Below are 12,484 nucleotides of genomic sequence, written 5' to 3'. Positions count from 1 at the left end.
ATTTAATTCGGAAGACTCTCTGTACAAACGTAATACTTATTACATCCTTTTATTTCCAAAAGATTTAAAGATTCAAATAAGTAGAAGGTAGTTCTAAAATTCTGAATCTCTGCATAGGAAAATAAAGTTTGCCACATTTAAAGAGAAAACAAATGACTCGTTGGGTTATTATTTCAACTGACTAATTAATATTTTTATTACATTTATTTTCAATAAAAAGGTTACTCTATTTCAATAAAAAAACAACTTTACACGGTTCTCTGAGTATATTTAATGATTTAGGTGATCCCAATCTTAAACATCGGTTGAAAAGTATATTTATTTATTAGAAAAGAATTTGATTAATTGAATACAACCAATTAGGATACAAAATACTATTTATAGTTTATTCATCACTGGTTTCCACGTAAATTTCTTTGGACAGGTGCCATTCAAATCGACTACATCTCACCATGACTAGCCTTAAACGCGACCCACTTTCTGCCTTTATGCCGTGAAAGTTCCCTTTTTTTTTCTTCCAAGTTTGCTTTGTTTTCGTTTAGACTTGTTTGAAATTTTTAATTCTAATCATAAAGCAAAAACAGCTTAGCCCATATTTATTTTAGAAGAACGTTAAGCCGCGATATGACCGAATTACATGCATATAAGTTTTAGACTTATAAGTATAACCATTAGAGGGCAGAGATGAGCACTGATTAAAAATACAATGTGGCGCATTCTATCAACATTATTGATCTTTTTTTTTTTTTGTAAACAATTCTAGGTTACAAGAAAATCCTCAGCGTATTTATCATCAAATCAGTCTTAAATAAGCTCAAAACAAAATAAATAGTGAATGTTTGAAGAAAAATGAAGTTAAAGATGTGGAGATAAACAAAATAACATTAATATTCAATGACAATGCTTCGGGATTTTTCTTTCATTACAACTTCGTCAGACTCCTGAGAAAGTATATGCGCATCACATAATGCGAGTTAAGGTAATTTAATGCAATATTTTCCCGTAAGAGCGTTTGCTATTAACAAAAGATTTTTGAAAAGAGAAACTGTTTATGGTATATAAGAGGTATTCGGGGTTGCCGTACAAGTGAAATTGGACTTCGTTATTGTTAACTGTACACATTACATATAGACTCGTATGAGGATGTAGTATCTCATTGTATGATTTACTACAATTTACTTCGGCTTAAGGCATCACAGCTCACGGAGCCTTACAGAATATCAAACCACAGTATACAGCTACAACAATAGTACTCCTATATGTAATCTCACAGACACAAAGTACAAAGTATATTGGCTACCATTCTCCGGTACCAGACATAGGAGACCAGTTCAGTCTATTGTCTGTGAAAGAAAGAGATAGAGCGGAGTGAATACTTGAAAATAGAAGTGGCTAAGGGGACGTTACCTTAGGATCTTCTCATCTTTGTGATGTTAGCACGAACTAGCCTGACAATGGTTATTTCTTCCTGTTTTGGCTGTTCACCTTGTGATGTTGTCTTTCATACGCAGAGAACATCGTGTCTCCACCGCTCTGTGAGGTGTCTCCCACACACGCTCAATAACTTTGAATCTTGGAGTGCATTGTTCCCAAACGCTACCCAACTTGAAAATAGTTTTTTGACCTTTCAAATAACTTCCTCTTTTAAGTGACGTTACTTTATGATAATTGGGTAATTTTCCCAAAAATGAACCAACATTGAATAATATACCTTTTGAATTCAGTGAATGTGAAGAATTTAATCATAGGTTTAACTATCTGAGTACCTAGCTAAAGAATTGCCTTACTGGCAAACGTTAACAATTTAAAAAGTAATTTAAGAAGCAATTTAAATAGGCGCAGTAAAATATTTTACTAGAGGAAGAAATTATTCTTTTTATTATTGCTGAAGAGTAGCCACATCCTAGATCTCCAGTAATCTAACATCCTTTCCCTAATCCTCCAGTTGGGTTTTATAGTAATTTCATTACCTTCGTGGTCATTATCTCCTATTCTTCTAAAGTTCATTATTTGCGTTCATTTCTTTTCTCGTAACTTATATTCGTCATAGAAATCAATATTAGATCTCATACTTGTCGAATACCTATCGAAAAGGTGTATTTAGTTGTTCAACATCGAACTTGAATTCTGATTTTTTTTAAAACTGGAAGAGTTCTAACCTTATTTTTCAACAAAAACAGTTCTCGATTCCATCTAAAGAATATAGAGCCTCTCGTAGCCTAACTATCGACTGTAAATTTGCTCTTTGGGTCAATAATCCCAGCTAAAATAACACACTCTACCTTAATATAGTCTTTACACTCTTTACGAGAATTATGAAAAATATCTAATGGATTTTTTTTCGAGTTCCAGGTCATCAGGTAACAAGTTAGCAGTCAAGTTGACTAAGATAGAATCTTCTTAACCCTTCGCAAGATGAAGAACCTGTTGTACCTGTCTCTGACATCCAGTTGCCAATTTCAAAGATAGAAATAAATAGATGGCGTTTGAAACTTTTTTACGTGAAAATATCAAGATATAATCATAAGATAAAATATAAATAATAAATTTGTAATTTATGTAGATACATAATTTAACCTTAGTTGTTATTCATTTCAATGATTCAAGTAAGGAACAATAATGGCCACTTGATTGCAAGGTTTTCCTAACTTTTTAATGATATGTGCCAATGATATTTCCTGATTTCATTTAAAGTCCTCAACATTCTTTAAGTTTAACTTTGTCGTTGACTCTTTATGGATGTAAAGGTAAATATAAGCTAAAGCGTGCACCATGAAAATGCGAATGGGAGATCATTTTTTCAAGATTTTGTAATGTTTTTTTTTAACGCTATAAAGAAACACACTTCTTACCCAACTTTGAAATTTAGCGTACAAAACACTTTCAGCTGGAGCAGTTGTTTTGTTTCCTAGATTATTAAAATAGTCAATTATTATTCACTATTTAAAATTATATAACAGTGAAAGTAATTGACCATACAAGTAAAGTAGTTCATTCTGTTCTTTCTATAAAAGTAATTGATACATTACTTTTTCTTTGTAGAAGTAATTATTGCGTCAAGTCACATAAAATTTTGGTTATAATTTTTATTTGGAATACTTCTTTATTGAGTAGCTAAGCTCTAAAACATTTTCAGTAATATCAAAAAACCTAGGAACCTTAAAAAATGTTTCATTACACATAAGTGCAACGGTGAATTGTAAAAAATTACATCAATTTTGTTTTATTATCTTCAATTTTCAGTTAGTAACTTTCACATCTGTTTTTTTCTATAACTCTGGGTGCCACATATCGTTCAAACGTAACGCTTCATAAAGTGTTAATTTCATCTCATGTTTAAAAATTTGATTAAAATTCCAATTTGTTCAAAAATTTGTGCAATTCATGTTAATAGTTATATTTTGAAATAGTATTTTTATCGTCTAAACTGAGGCAAAAATTCTATCATGTATCTAAAAAAAAAAAAATAGGGACTTTGCCTGGCTAATCTTTACAATTCGTGTTGAACGTGAAGATAAACGAGCTATCGTGAATCCCCTAACCACATAGATGCAACGTAAAAGCTTGCACAAGGACTTTGTCAAAGAGGAAATTTGTTGTTGTTGTCATTGTTGCATAACTTATAGAAATCGTTTCTATTACATGTTGCAATATAAATAATAGTGCATTCTTTGATTGTTGTTTTAACATTTGGTTTTCTTGTATTGAATTTTATTTATATTAACTTCAAATCGTGCTATTGCTAGAGGCTTAAAAATGTATTACATCTGTCCACACGACAGCATGAGTCTCGTATTAAGATTGATTGTTGGTTTAAAATATTAATAATTTATACTTAGGTGCAAATAAGTTAAAAACCTTGACTTCATATACAATTAAAATGGTCACCAACCAAAACCTCTGTCGAATATTCCACCAAAACATCTTAGCTGATATGAATGCCTCATTATTAAATCTGACAAATCTGACAGAATATTTCTGGATTTCAGGTGGATTTTCACTGATGGCTCAAAGAATAGGTAGGATTGGTTTTGCATGACCAAATGGATAAACAAAATTTCAATTTTTTTTTTTCGTAAAAATTTGCTTTTATTTACTGGGTAGAACTTATAAGAGGTCAATTATACACGGCAATGTAATCCACTATTCCAATTAAACCCTGTTTTGCCACTTAAAATGCACAGGTTCATCTACCCTATCAAGTTAAATTTACGATTAAACTACAACTGCAACTGAAAAAGTTAGAAGAAGAACTCTATTGCTCAGAAAAATCTTAAAAAATTTCTTTGAAGAATATTTGAACTAAAAGTTTGTTGCTTTGTTACGGATAGTCAGCATTCTTGCAGCGTTTTCTGCCAATAACATCGCGACAGCTTCAGAAAACGCTGAATGCTTGTGTTTTTCGCTTTGATTTATTTTAACATTCAAACTACCACGCTCATATCTTTCTTTAAAAACATTTCTTTCCCCATATTGATATAATCTCAAGGAAAAGATTTTCTAAAAGTTATGAAAATATGACCGAAATAGTTTCTCTAAGATAGGGAAGAAATTAGTAATGCCTTATTAAGAATGCATTTAACCGCTTTCTTAATATAGAACAGCCAATGTAAATGGAATATAAAAACAGCAACTTTAATAATAGAACTAGAACAGCTGATTGACCTTGATCTGTAATTCAGCAGTATTTAAAAGTAGCATAACGGAGAATTAGTGAATTTTATGCTAGATTTAAAACTTGGCCAATCTTCTATCTAGATAGAGTGAATAGTTAACGTACGCTATTACCATAAAGTAGCACCATTTAGACATTAAAACTCTCTCAACATCCTGTGAATGAAAATCTAAATAAGATATTCTTTCTAAAATTTTAATGAATTATTAGTTTAAAGTTTTTTAATAGCCCAACTTTGTGATAGTTGCTTAAAATCACTTGAAACTGCATGAGGCTGTACAACTTTAGCGTATACTTTAAAAAAGAGAGTGTTTTTCACTAATTACGAAGTATCTTTCTGCTACAATATAAACAATATAAGATAGTAGACAGTTCTAATTGTGATAAAGATTGTTTATAGGTTTTAAAGGAAAGAGAACCTACCCTGTAAAACTGGCGGTGAAATTCTTTACTAAAAGACATTGCTCCGCGAAATGTCACCATGTTTAGTGTTTGTTAAGAAAATTGAAAAGGTTACTCACTTGTTATCCTGTTTAGAAACCATTTCGGAACAAACCCATAATCCTGAGAGTTTTATCGAGTTTACACAGATGCTAAACTATATTTTGATTATAAACTTGGGTTACAATCTCGTGTAACTTTTACCTTGGGTAAAACAAAACAAAAAACAATTCTAAGACAGTGAAATCTTTTACAAAGTGTTTTTTTTTTTATCTTTCCTGTGATGGTTAAACCTAACATATCTTTTAAAGATAAAAAGAAGGGTGCAGCATCCGGTGACTCGCTAAAATTATTGCCAATTAATCGCTTTGTTTGATGCAAAAAAGAAGACAAGAAGATAACTTCCTCTAAAGTTGAATATTATTAAAGAAAGGCCATTATTATCGGCACTTATACTGATCAAAATATGAAGAACTGATAATTTTATTTCTTGGAAAGTTTTATTTTAATGAGTACAATAATTGTGAATGCATTGATTGTAGTTAATAATAGGTATTGTAAAGGAAGAAAAATAAAATAACGATTCCTGTCTACTAAGACAATAACATAATGTTAAACTGTTTGTCAGCTGTTGGTGGCGAACTACAAGTATGTGAACAGAGTAGATACTTGGTACCAGGGAAGAGAGAAGGTGGGCACGTGCTAGACTGACTGCTAGACATGTAATTCTTCAATAACAATTATTATGGAAGGAACGTCTTGTCGGTTTGTACGTCAGTGTCTTATTACAATAAAGCAAACTGTACAAGCAATTTCTGAATAAACTCCACTTTCAGAGAAAGACCTATTAAAATATACATTATATGGCAAGACTGTTTCCCTTCAATCAATTATTGCAGCAAATCTGTAACGAAACGATCTTGTTGCAATTGTTAATTACCAAAAGAATTGAAAAACTCCAACAATAAATGACGCTTTTGGTTGTTGAATTTTGTTCGGAAATTTGGTATCGGATGAGACATAAAACGGAACAAGTTTTAACATACAAACATGTGTTTATCTTAAAGTCCTTTAAAATATTTATTTTGTTCACTGTCCGATAAAAGTTAATTCTTAAATGAGATGAATTATTTTACTTTCTGATTCATCAGGGACTCTAATATCGTTATGAACCCCTAGATTTTTGATGAGTACTACGAACAAGCAATAGCATCATTAAATTGTTATTACTTATCACATCTTTGAGCTGATCTTTGGCTAGACGAGGTTCGGATTACTCACTTAAGAACCTAAGAAGAGGAAATGCCTACTTCAAGTGATATCTTCAAATTCAAAATTAATTTTTTAAAAAAACCAAGACGCTTTTTCGTTCGGGAATTAGTTATAATTAAAGATAGCTTTTAACGCCAGCAATAAAACATTATAGTGAAGTGAGTCATACCTGCTGAATAGTTTATTTTCTTCACCATTTTATTTGGCGTAGAAAGAATATTTTTTTGTGAATACATGTCTGTTTGCTGTCGATCTAATTTTTTTTTAATGGATTATGAGAAAACATCACATTAAGGGAGAAGGTTTCACAAGTTTATATACTTCATATTGACCAAAACTATATATTTTATTGGGAAGGCATTTCATAATACACTTTTGAAGTAATTGTAGACGCCTTAAGTTACTCGTCCGCAACGCTAAGATGTAAAGCGATACTGACGTTTGTTTATTGATCTTCGCCTTAACAGTTATTTAATGTGTCAATTTGAGATAATACATATTAGATTGCCAATTTTTACGAAAACAATTCTGGTGTACTTCTTGGGCATAATTAAATACAGCTAGCGGTCTTGAATAATTTTTACGTGTACAGTAACTTTCTTGTTTGTAGATTGTTGCATTGATCATAGAACGTATAGGATATAAGCCATTGGTTATTTAATATGTCTAAAGGAGGTTGTGGTAAATCAGTTGAGGTCATCTACATCCTTTACAGATGGTGGATAAACAGAATTAATAGCAATTTAAGTGTAACTTCCTGCTGTCAACAATTTGTCTTCCTACCGGCCATCAAAATGATTCTTAATTGCCCTCTTTTGCTTATTGGCTGCAACTTCTCACTTTTAATTGTCTAAATTGGTGCCGTCTATCAATATAAGTAGATTACCTTATCTAGAAATCTACACACATATCTAGGTATCTATTATCCGTGACCAGGTTATAAACAAAAAGAAGGTTTTTGTCCTTGTATTGTTCTTATTTAATATTTATTATCAGAATCCACATCTACTGAGGCGATAGGTATTTATTTTTTATTTTTCCTTTTTTAACTGACATCTCTATGTCAGGCACACGGTTATGTAGAAGTCGTTGTCCTTCTTTATCAAGGTTACCTTGAGTATTCTATTTGATTACTTCCTCTTAAATCATCAAGAGTGCACTGCCTTATAATGATGCATCTTTAAAACAATGCACGAATGCTTAGTTTCGCGAATCCAACGACGATATTGATGTATCTAATTTTAAAATATTCATATACTATTTTATACAATAATAAAAATAAAATTATGTTTAATTCTCATTTAGAAGAGTATATTTAAAAGTATTCTCTTATAAATACGAAATTCACCTTCTTATTTTAGCATTTGGATCATAAAAAAAGAAGATATTGTAACACTTTCTCTAGCGTGTTTGATTTCATTAATAAAGCATATTTTTAATTACAATTAAATCACTTAGCTGAATTGACAGCTGTTGTTATTTAAATTAAAGCTATTTGAGATTATTCATTTTTCTTTCTTTGTAGCGATTATTTTGAAGAAGTTCTAACCGGATCTTAAACTTCGATCAGATCAGCACTTTTATGGATACCACTGCATTATTGCCTTTTGGGAATTCAAGCCATTAGAAATAAATATCGATCTGTTTGCAATATGTAATTAAATTTCTTTAATTTCATTAATATTACGGTACCGTAAAAAATTCTGAAACAGATTTAATTTTAATCTTAAGCTCTCAGTTTAAAACCATTGCCTAAGACTCCCAAAAAATATTTTTTCTACCCAATAAAATTCAATGACAAATGGTTTGAATTAATGATCCATAAAAGAATTGGAAAAATGCGCATCATTTATGCTTAAGTTATTTAAATGTAAACAAAAGGAGACATGTTTTAAGATAGTGTTAAAGTGCTCAACTACTTTAATGACGTCAATGCACACAAATGACACCCAATAAACATTCCTTGGACGCTAATGACACTGAAAAAGCTGTAGCTTCCTCCCGTAAAGTCCAAAAACATAAAACCTTTATTTTATAAATAACACAGCTTATACATAGCATAGCAAAGAGAACAATGTAAGTATCTACTTTAATATTCACATTATAATGTGTACAAACTTCGATTATTCTCTTCATGCTTCAACTCTAAGTAGATCTAATGTAGTGAAGGACCTTGGTGTTACGTTCTGTGCTAACCTTTCATTCAACCTCCACATGAACTCCATAGTCACAAAGGCAAATAAAATGCTTGGCTTTATATCTAGATCTACTCGAAACTTTAAAGATGTCAGAACCATAATTATCCTTTACAAAGTAATGGTGCGACCTATTCTTGAGTACTGCTCTGCTTTATGGTCTCCTTATCAGAAAATTTACGTCAACAAACTTGAATCACTTCAAAGAAGATTCCTAAGATTGCTCTGGTATCGAGAGACAAAAGTCATGACGGAGGTACCGTACGACGACGTAATGGAATTTACTGGTTTGAGTACTTTACAGTTTCGTAGACAAGCCACAGACTTAAATTTTATTTTCAAAATTCTAAATAATAATATAAACTGCCCTGAACTTTTATCATTGTTAAATTTTCACGTGCCAACAAACGGTACTAGACAAAAACAAGTGTTTTCTAAAGTGTGCCATAGTACCAATTATCGTAAGTTCAGTTATTTTCCAAGAGTTGCGGATCAAGTTAATCATCTACCCGCTGATTTTGATATATTCAACACCAACATGATCGAGTTGAAACATTTGTTAAATAGCTGATTTTGCGGTGATTGGTACTAGGGAAAACTTACCGGTTATTTGTGATATAAAGATTTATTAATTGAGTAAAGTTTCTATTTTTAAAGTATATTTTATAGTACATATTTTGAAGTATTTTGTTTATCTATTAAGTAAATTATGTGTATATATTATTTCTATTTTATCTTTATTTCTATTCTATGATATATATATGTATAAATGTATGATATATGTATATTCTATAATTATTATATATTGAGTTATTATTAAATGTTATTTTAAATTATATTTCTTTGTAACTGGGTGATTGCCCGTCTTGTAAATAAATAAATAAATAAATAATGCTCAAAGATTTAAGTAAGGCGCTTGCGCATTTCTTTTACTGTTTACTTTCCCTGTAACTAGGTTTTGCTTAACAAGCAAGATGATTTTGCTTTCACACGCCATAAATATTTGACAGCAAGATCATTTATTAATTTAACAATAACAGTATCTATCACTATTTTTTTTGGTTTGTTTCTTATTATATCCAGTCTAATTTTTGAACGACAAATTCTCCACAAAATACTTGTAAGTAATTCAATAATCCGACTTGATATGGTGGTCCATGTAGGACTTTACAAGTTGAAGATTCTGCAACATTATAAACAAGTTAACAGGGTAGTAGAAGATGCAATCAAGTAGAGATAAAAGTAAAACTGTCAGGTAGGAAAAAGCATAACTTTGAAAAACACCCAACTTTGACAATTTTTTTTCTCTTTTTCTTTAGAAGATAAAATTCTCAAATTTTCTTTATGTATTTAAGAAACGAGATCTAAGAACCGTTTCTTGAAGACGCTTTGAGACCTTTTTCAAACTTATGGAGTTCAGAAAATTAGACGTTTAAAAGAAGCTTGTTTAAAGATTTAAGGAGTTTTGTTAATAATACAGAAATTTTCATTTAACATCGAACAAATTGCACGATTAAATTTGGACAAGAAAATATTAAATATGGAGAAAAAGCTTTTCTTTTGAGGGAAGCCAAGTCTGTCTTCAGTCCCCTGAAGAGTTGGAAAATTTGTTTCCTTCATTTTTCCTCTAGCGTCTTCCCAAGATGACATTTGAACTAAGAAGGGTGCCGGTTTTGGCACCGAGTATATATTTTTTTTAAATTATATTAAAAAAAGTTTTTAATCCATTAAGTAAGGTCACTCGTTAATACTAATTTTACAAACGACAGTTTATTTTAAATAAATTGAGCGGGCTTGGCCTGTATTTAAAAACCAAGGCTTTTACTTTAGATATTTATCTGTTGAATAAGTGACATTCAAACTATTCTGGAAGGCGTATACAAGGTTAAAAGTGCGTTTTGGGTCAGTTAGAGTGCAGCTGCACATTATTTGTTACCCAGGAGAAAGTTCTCACTATTTACGTAAATTGTAGAGTAAATATGTTATACCATTACCGTAATCGTAAACATATTATGTAAACATAATAACAATAGTAAATGAAATGATTTTAACAATAACTTGTGTTACACAAATATTCAATTCTAACTATTAAAATGTAAATATAAAACTAATTTGGAATGTATTTTACAACTTTTATGGTTATTTCGTTTAGTCCCTGGTACTTCCAACTATTTCGTCAAGTTATTTTAACTCTCTAAAAGACAGATAAAGAGTTGCATTAAAGTACAAGCACTTAAACTTTCTCACGAGTGCAGCAACATGACGTCAGTAGTTAACCTCCTTAGAAAGGCGCTCAGACAAGCACCACGTGTATCTAGATTTAAAACAATGCAAACGCAAACAATTTTGTTTTGTTACTTTTATGTTCTTGTTCTTGTTTTTGAAAGTATTAAAGCCAAATGATGCAAAAACGCTTTATAGAATTTGAAAAATACTACAAGAAAATTTCTAGTTTTTTTCTAAAATGTTTGTTAAAATAAAATTTACATTAAAACTGTCTAGTAAGACGGTAAGGATTGATTATCAAAAATATAAATGAAAAACACCCAACTTTGCTAATTTTGGTTTCTTTTCAATAAAAGCTCAAATTCCCAAATTTTCTTTAAAATTGATGCCAAATCCTCGTTTATAAGTGTACTTTTTTTTATGCAATAACTTACGATTATTTAATAGATTTTGGAAATAATGGTGCCAAAAATTAGCAAAAACGGGATTTTGAAAAATTGTTCTTGTACTTATTCTTCTTCATGTTGGGGGTCTTCTTTTTTGTAAACAACGTAGCGCCTAAACGCGAGGACCGATTTTAATGAATGAGGTGTCATTCGATTCGAAATTTTATATAGCTATGGCTTTTTGGGGAATTAGCCCCACGTAAGAAGGCCTCCTCCTTTATAGACAGATTTCTTTTCCCACCTTCTTTCCGGCTCCCTTCTTGCAAGAAGTTCTAAAAATAGAGTTTATTCTTCTTGTTAAACGTAAGGATGTCTGTAAAATTAGAATCTAACGTAAATATTGAATTTTATATGAAAAGTAAATATTATTTAGTTAAAAAATAAAAATTTCACATCAAGGTTTTTAAACTTCACAGTTAATGAATATTCAGTGAAGGACGCACAGATCATGTAATTGATCTTAAATTCAATTAATATTACGTTACAGAGTTTGCACGTAAAGCTATGTAATTGTAGATTAGTTTGTTATCGGATAAATGTATCTTTAGTCTGGGCGCGTTTGTAAACTTTTCAATGTAGAAGACTTGAAAATCACAAAATTTACAAATATTCTCAGCTTTTGAATTTTAATTTTAATGTGAATTGAGTTTTTTAGATTTCTGTCAGGAATTTTACCGAAGAAGAAGGTGAGATTTTGACTCTCTCTGAATTAATATGGCATTCTCAAAAGGCCTATTTTACTCCTTTTTAAATGCCAAGAAAACGTTTGTGTTTTTATTAGATTTTATTACAAATTTGCTTCTTGTTAGAAAACATATGAGATTCCAATGTTTTTAAGCTTGCTTAACTTTTTGATAAACACGCATTAAAATCATAAAGACGATAAACTAAAACATCCTTTGCAAATACTTGGATCTAGCTTTGAATCTAGGCTTAAAAAAGAACCTAAATGGAATTAACTAGTTTGTTTTGCTATGCATTACGCAATAAAACAAATCCATAAAATGAAGAAGAGTTACAAGACTTCTGATAAGTTTCTTAATCACATTTTTCTTGAGCGGAGATGAAATACAGCACCAGTGTACATCTTTACATCGTATGGTCCAGATACTTCAAGTTATGGAGAACAATATTAAATAGATAAGAGACGTCTCGCGTCTCTTTTTTAAGAATAAATTGTTTCATGAAATTTTGATATATTTACTGCATGCAATATGACTGCGAGAAAG

General features: G+C 30.6%; 1 protein-coding gene and 1 long non-coding RNA gene across 2 annotated transcripts in view; one reads left to right on the top strand and one right to left on the bottom strand.

The window, feature by feature from the left end:
- Window positions 1–12,484, bottom strand: part of LOC141458739 (SH2 domain-containing protein 4B-like) — an 82,971-nt gene that overhangs the window by 52,745 nt on the left and 17,742 nt on the right. The window lies entirely within an intron of this gene.
- On the top strand, window positions 437–2,496 carry LOC141458742 (uncharacterized). The gene is made up of 2 exons (XR_012461156.1): window positions 437–979; window positions 2,353–2,496. It is a non-coding gene; the product is annotated as an uncharacterized lncRNA (long non-coding RNA).

Source organism: Rhodnius prolixus, unplaced genomic scaffold (genome assembly GCF_049639745.1).
Source record: "Rhodnius prolixus isolate KJV_2025 unplaced genomic scaffold, Rpr scaffold_5, whole genome shotgun sequence".
Classification (NCBI taxonomy): Eukaryota; Metazoa; Arthropoda; class Insecta; order Hemiptera; family Reduviidae; genus Rhodnius; species Rhodnius prolixus.
Note: the sequence above shows the minus strand (reverse complement) of the source record. Positions and strands in the feature narration are given on the sequence as shown.